General features: G+C 37.3%; 1 pseudogene; it reads left to right on the top strand.

Moving 5' to 3' along the window:
• Positions 1-6148: 6148 nt before the first annotated feature.
• LOC118732272 lies at positions 6149-6666 on the top strand (annotated as a pseudogene).
• The last annotated feature ends 941 nt before the right edge of the window (positions 6667-7607 follow it).

Here is a 7607-nt window from a genome sequence, read left to right as displayed (position 1 = left end):
TTCACCAAGATCTTGAATTCAGTTTCCTCAATGGCTACAGTACATAAATTGAAGTGAGCTGGGGTTGTTATTAGTAAAAAATCTCAAATATTCTGAGTCTACACCCCAGAAGGCCATAGCCAGCATGGTCCATTCATTTCACTTTGTCTATTGAACAGTTGCTCTCTCCCACTTATAGTCTCTAGGTATGCTTAAAACCAAGTCCAAATCATATGTAGTGACAATAATAACAGAAATTCACACTGAAGTTAACTTAAATGAGAGATGATCCTATGAAACTATTCTATTTAATTGCCAATAGTTTACAAATGATAGAGAGTGAAAAATAAATACAGTCAGTAATGCTTACAATGAGGAGGTAAAAGTTAATCAAGAGAAAGATTAAAAATACTATTAGTCTTCACTCATTTCATGAGATATTAACTACTTACCACACCAGGAACTGTAGATACAGAAAGGCATAAAAAGTGATCATTTGGCAAGGAAGATAGGAATCAACAGATATATCACTCAAGACCCTCAAATGTAAAAATCTAATATCTTATAACAAAATAGTATATTAAAGGTGTCAGAGCTTTTTCCAACCACTTTATTCCATTTGGTCCCCATAACACCCTTTAGATATAGTTCAGGCAGACAATGTATGAGAATACAAAGTCAGAAAGCTTGAGCTTCTTCCAACCTTCTGCTAATAAGGACGAGGAATGAGATTAGAGCTCTGGTCTCTGGTGACACCCTCTATCTAGAACACTAAAAGTAAGTTAGTAAGAAATCTTTTCATGTTTAATCACTCCAAAAATATCTGTATCCCAAGATCTCAGACTCAACAAGTTTTCTCTTGCCCTTAAAGCTTAGCCATGATGAATGGAATGATCCCAAACTATCTTAATGACTCTTTAGACAAAAGACTTCCTCAGAACAAACATATCACCATGTGGAATTAGTCACAGTGAGTAGTATTAAAAATCCATAAACAATTTGGAGATCTAAATTGTGAATGTTGTCCATTAATTCATCCACTGAAGTCATATCTAGTATCGATAAGAATCTATGTGTGGTTCCAGAATTTGGAGAGCTGGGGCAGAGCACTTTAGCTAGAGGAGCAGCAGGCAGAGGCTTAGGGTAGGGATGAGCCTGAAGCACACCATTACAAACAAGGGGTAGCTGTTCCAAGAGGAGGTTTGAGGCCATCTCAGGTTTAAGTCTGTGGTAAAGGAATAGAATCTTTTTTCTAAGTGCAGTGAGAATCCACTGAAGGATCTTATTTAGGGGGATAAAGTTAACTAATTTTAGAAAATGGATCATGAAATGAATCCCTGAACCTCCAAATAAATAAAAAGATTCTCTATAGAAAGCAGCTGGCTTTATTATCTGCCTGATGAATGGAAATGTGTCTGAGCAACTTGCACAAGCAAGGTGGGACATTCGCAGGTGGCATTCTGACTACAGAGCCTTGCCATTCACTTGTGGATACTGACAGTTTCCAATATGGTCCATGTATAAAAGATTTCAAGCAACTGTGAAGAGAGTCCAAGGATCACCATCTTGGGCTCACTCTGGCATTTATTGCAGCCATAGTTGCAGAGTTTATGAAGTTGGGTTAATGCACAGCAGGAGGATCCAGGCATTGTTCCTGGAATTGTTTCTTCCCTGTTGTCTCCAGGGAAACTGACTCAGTGACCCAACCCTTTCCTCTAATTCTAATTTCCTCCATCAATGGGTAGTGATTATCTAAATGAGATTTCTCAAGTATGTCTTCAGTGCATTGAGGATGAAATAGCAGGCATAAAGCATTTTTTAAGCATGAATTACCTTCTGTATACTAATCAACTATCTCACTTATTCAGCCTGTCATCTGTTACCCATAAGCAGTTCCATATGCATTGTTTTATATTTGGGACATAAGACTGTTCAGCCGTAGCATCCATTTGGTAACAGGAGGCACATGTTTTAAACATGCTTAATGTTATTGCCCTATAATGTCTTGTCTCAGAGCATTCCTTCAAAAGAGTACAATGCTCTTTGTAAATACCACCTCATTAATCCTGGGAGAGGCAACAGCAATCACTCTGCTCACATTTTACCAATAAGGAAACAGAACCACTGAGAAAGTCAGAGTGAGTCAAGATGATGTGCAGCTACTTCACAGCAGGGTGGTAGATGAATTTCTGGTTCTACTTGAGCTAATGCCTTTACAACCTGCTCAACCCACCCTAGACCAACACATTAAGCACTAACAGATAAACTACCTAATATCTATTCTTTTTAATTTTTTATTTATTGGTTTTTATTTAGAGGGATAAAGGAGAGAGAGAGAGAGAGAGAGAGAGAGAGAGAGAGAGAGAGAGAGAGAGAGAGAGAGAGAGAGAGAGACTTGTAGTTTCATTTATTTATGCATTCATTGGTTGCTTCTTATATGTGCCCTGACTAGGGATCAAATCCTCAACTTTGGTTCTTTCTTTCAATGCTCTAACCAACTGAGCTGCCCAGCCAGGGCCCTTAACATCTATTGAATGGTATATCCTGGAGCCTTTTCAACCTTCCACATGATGTTTGTGGTACTGCCATTTCAGAAGCTACTTTATCAGGCAGGTTTTGTTACTTTGAGACTTAAGCTCCAATTTCCAACCACATTCATAAACAATAGATATAGTCATGAAGGCTTTAAATTCAAGGCTATGGACTCTCTTCAGCATTTTTGTGGCTGTCTTGGACACTCACAGGACTCTGAATAGACCAGGCACTTGGACTTAGCATAAATCTCTGCTTTAGAACTATTCAAAACAGCTCAGTAAAACTTAGAAGCTGACCATGACTTAGGTTATTTTAATTAACCTTGGGTTTTGGGTAAATTCCCTGTTCATTAGCATTTTTTAATTCTAGAATTCTGTTACCTTATGTCTCAAAATGAAGTTAAGTTTTAAAAGATTCTTTCCAGTCTTGAATATCCTAAAAGATACTGTTGATGTCTATGGTGCCACATTTTTAGTATGGCTTTCTTCAGGTTTTGATGATGCTCATGATGACAGGTATCTTTTTGTGGCTTGTAAAAAAGCAAAAGAAATATAGAAAAAAAGACATCTGATCTGAAATTATTTGGTGGATAATTGTAAATTTGACATCTGTGAGAAGCAAGCCAATTTGTGCATATTCCAATTAATTGCAGGTTGTTTTTCCAATCATTTTGCACCATCACCATAGTCTAACACTACTAAGTTTTTGTTTTTGTTTTTTTCAGTAAGAAAATGAACAATTAGAAGTCCTATGTTGGACAAAAGCAATAGAGAACAATGAGTCAGCCAAATCAATTACCCTCTTGTTCTTTTATCAAGAAATTAATATCTATGGCATTTTTTTTTCAGTCTACTCAACAATCTGGGCCCATTACCAGATAAAAATATTCATTATTCCCTTACCATAGAAGTACTATTCACATTGTTCCAAAGCCATAGGCACATTCTCATTTGAGTGTTCCATTTTTATGGCATTAATCATTGAGTTTCAAAAGAATAACTTGATGCTAGTGTCTGAATTAGAGTACTTTAGTGCTTTGCTCAAATGCTCACAAATGTTCCATTCTTTGCATGCACATTACTCTTTAAAGATGGTTAGGATAAACTAAAGAGACAGTAGAGAGAGTTGAGATGAACTTGAAGATAGTTTGCACATTATATGCTTGCTTACAGCAAAATAGAAACAATAAAATCAGGTCTTCAAGAAACTTTGAGTTCATTAGTCCCAGAATCATTAGCTGTCTGTGGTCTGCCTAGAACACTGAATGACACATGTTGACCTTCTTAGTGTCTTCAGGAAGTCCAGCTAACTGTATGCAGAAAAAGGATTCACTTGAAGTTTCATGAGTCTTCTCCCTGTTTACATTTTCCTCTTCCCATTCTACTTCCCACAAAATATCTGGGATGTTCAGAGGGCTGAATGTTAAAGGTGGTCATGTTTAGTCTAGCTTTAGTCCAAGATAAAATAAGGGTTTCCTAAAAATATTATTCCACAAGATTCCTAATACTTTGAAATCATAAAAGTGGAACACAATGAATAATGAATTTTGAAATGTAACTTTATAAGAAAAGAAAATCTACAATTTAAAGAAACAAAAATATAAATATTTGGTATCAAAGATAATGAGAATTAGGGTAAAAAAACAAACCTGGTTTCAATCCTCAATTCTGCCACTTTCTATCTATGAGAATATAGGCAGATTATATACCTAAGAGTTGTTTGCCAAAGAATAAAAAATAGAGGGAATAACTGATAATGGAAGCAGACTTGACTTGGGGTGGTCAACACACAATATAATATATAGATTATGTATTATAGAATTGTACACCTGAAACATATTTTATTAACCGATGTCACCTCAATAAATTAAAAAGGCTCCAAAAATAATTAATTGTCTAATCAATCAATTAATTAATTAAGAAGACCTCACACCATTCTTATCTTTGACCTCTGGATACCTGGAGAAATAATAAGAGAAAAGGCTTTGGCCCTCTCTTTGGAAGGTGATGTCAATTGACCCAGCACACTGAAGAGACAAACTTACCCAGAACTCACAAGCATGGGAGGTTTAGGATATTTCTATAGGAGATCCCTGAGCTCTCTGATACTGCCCTACAATAATTTCATGGGCACCGATAACAGATTATCACCACTGCTCTTGACTACAGTATGCTAAAGTTTCTGTGCCCTTCAAAAATAAAACAAATAAGAAAGAATAAAATAATAAAAATAGTTATCTTTACAGTGATTTTATAAGAATTAAAGATAATGGAGCCGAGACCGGTTTGGCTCAATGGATAGAGCATCGGCTTGGGGACTGAAGGGACCCAGGTTCGATTCCGGTCAAGGGCATGTACCTTGGTTGCGGGCATATCCCCAGTAGGGGGTGTGCAAGAGGCAGCTGATTGATGACTCTCTCTCATAGATGTTTCTAGCTTTCTATCTCTCTCCCTTCCTCTCTGTACAAAATCAATAAAATATATTTTTAAAAAAAGATAATGGAATTATGCCTAAACTAACTTGATCAATATTGTCAAATCCTATGATCAATTTTTAGTTTTCATCAATATTATGTACTAACAACCTATGGTGGCATTGGCTCCTCTGTCATTCTTGATATGCTTTATTCACTTGGCCTCCTGGAAACCATATTCTCCAAAGGTTATTGCTGTCCTACTTCAATTGCTTGAATCTGAACCTTTTCAATCCTCTTTTCTGCTTCCTCCTCATCTTTCTAGAAGCATCTTAACATTTGAGTATTCCATGGCTTATGGGGAGGGCGTTGCCAGGACAAGAGGTTTCAAGAGGGCTAAAGTCAAGCTCCTCAAGCATTCAGAACCAGCAAGAGATTAAAGTCAGATCAGATGCAGGCAGAAGAGTGGCTGTCCTGTGGTAAGGATGTACTCTGCCCACAGGTAGATGTACGCTGAGCTTCAATGTTGAAATGAATGAGATGTGACCATGTATTCTAAATAATCCAAAATAATTCTCACAATCTAATTCATTTGCAACTTATATTTGACCTTCATTTATTTAGGAGATCTTAAACAAGTCATGACCATAGCTTATAACTGACCATTATATATATATATATATATATATATATATATATATATATATATATATATATATCAAAGATTTTATTTTACCAAAAGGGTTTATATCAGATTTGGGTATTGAGGTTTGGATTTGGAGTGGCAGCCCAGACAGGAGAGTGAAAACAGCTTAATGTGAGGGCTCCTAAATATAGATGTTCCTTGAAGTAGAGTAGGAAAGCTTGGAGACACATGGAATGTGTGTTGGGCAGAAATAAAAGGGTTTGGGTACTAGGTTTCTAATAAAAATATATTAATTATCCTGAAATATTATACTTTTACTCTGTTTTCCAAGAAGAACTTAGCTCTTTAAGTTCTAAAACATTTGTGGGGAGCATTATCTCCACATTAAATTCCAGATTGAGTACAACAGAGTAACAAATCCAACTAATATTCCACTTACTTTATCGTAAGTGCTTGCATGTGATTTACATGTCATCTCTATCAAGCCCCATCATAATAGATACTAACTAGTATGACACCATTTTATAATGAAGAAATTGAGGTGGGAACAAGTCTCCAAAACTCTTTTCACAAAGATGGCGCTGAAAGCAAAGAAGGAACCCTCTGGCCCTCCCAAAGCCAAAGCTAAAGCCAAAGCCAAAGCAAAGGCTTTGAAGGCAAAGAAAGCAGTGCTGAAAGTTGTCTACAGTCACAAAAAAAAGAAGATCTGCACATCACCCACCTTCCGATGGCCAAAGACACTGATGCTCCGCAGGCAGCCTAAATATCCTCGGAAGAGCACACCCAGGAGAAACAAGCTTGACCACTATGTCATCATTAAATCCCCCCGGGAGTACCAAGTCAGCCATGAAGAAGATAGAAGACAACACTTGTGTTCATTGTGGATATTAAGGCCAAAAAGCACAAGATCAAAAAGGCTGTGAAGAAGTTCTATGATATTGACGTAGCCAAGGTCAATACATTGATCAGGCCTATGGAGAGAAGAAGGCATAAGTTCTACTGGCTGACTATGATACTCTGGATGTTGCCAACAAAGGTGGGATCATCTAAACTGAGTCAAGCTGCCTAATTCTAAATATAAAAATTTTACACTATAAAAAAGAAAGAAATTGAGGTTCAGAGAATAGTTAAGTCACTTGCCCACAGTTGCTCAGCAAGTGGTGGGACCAAGCAAACAGGCAAACTGACTCCAAGGCACACAGGTTTGCTTACATAATGCTACTTGTGTCCTCACTGGCTGAGGCAGAGCTGCAACATGATCCCTGACAGCTAGTCTTGCCATTGCCACAATGATTAGTACTCTTCATTTAAATATATTTGTAAACCCTGCAAAGGCATAGATGTATCATTAAGTTAAAGGTGTGTCCATTATGAAGCAGTAATTGGCCCTTTTAGCATTTTCATTGCCACAAATCACACATTATATGTATAACTATTACTAACTTAATCCCACCAAAGCCTATTAGTGTCAGACAGACCTGGCAATTCATCACTAAACTGTCTCCAAGGATGTTTTACACTTTGTCTAGGGCTGCATTTAACATCGCAATTATAGAGAAAGAATGCCATGCAAAGTGTCCTTAAATCTCTTTGCAATGCAGCCAAACAAAACATTGACTTGATTGAGAGCTCCAGGACATTGGTTGAGAGCTATTGCCATGTGTTTTTAGGCTTTAAAGACTAATAGCTAAAGTGTTCACCAACACAAGAGAACAAAATACACACCAGCTGCTCAGCTTTGCCTAAGCCTGTGGGATCAAGATGAAAAGAATTAGACAAACTCTTATAGCAATCAGGCCTCAAGCAAGCAAAAGCCTGGCTCAACATTAAGAAGCCCCCATTAATGGACCAGTACACCGCCATGCTCTTGGTGCTTCGGGCTTCTGGTATGGAAACATTTTGTAAGGGAGTAGTAGTATTTTGCCTGCGGGGAAGCATAGTTAACCTCTCTTCTTGCTATGTTTGAATTCCACTTGTTCATTCTTGGTCTGAATTTACTCTTCTTTTCATTATGCATTCCTTGTCTCCTCTTGC

Source organism: Pipistrellus kuhlii, unplaced genomic scaffold, assembly GCF_014108245.1.
Source record: "Pipistrellus kuhlii isolate mPipKuh1 unplaced genomic scaffold, mPipKuh1.p scaffold_m20_p_1, whole genome shotgun sequence".
NCBI classification, from domain to species: Eukaryota; Metazoa; Chordata; class Mammalia; order Chiroptera; family Vespertilionidae; genus Pipistrellus; species Pipistrellus kuhlii.
This window is presented reverse-complemented; position numbering and strand designations above follow the sequence as displayed.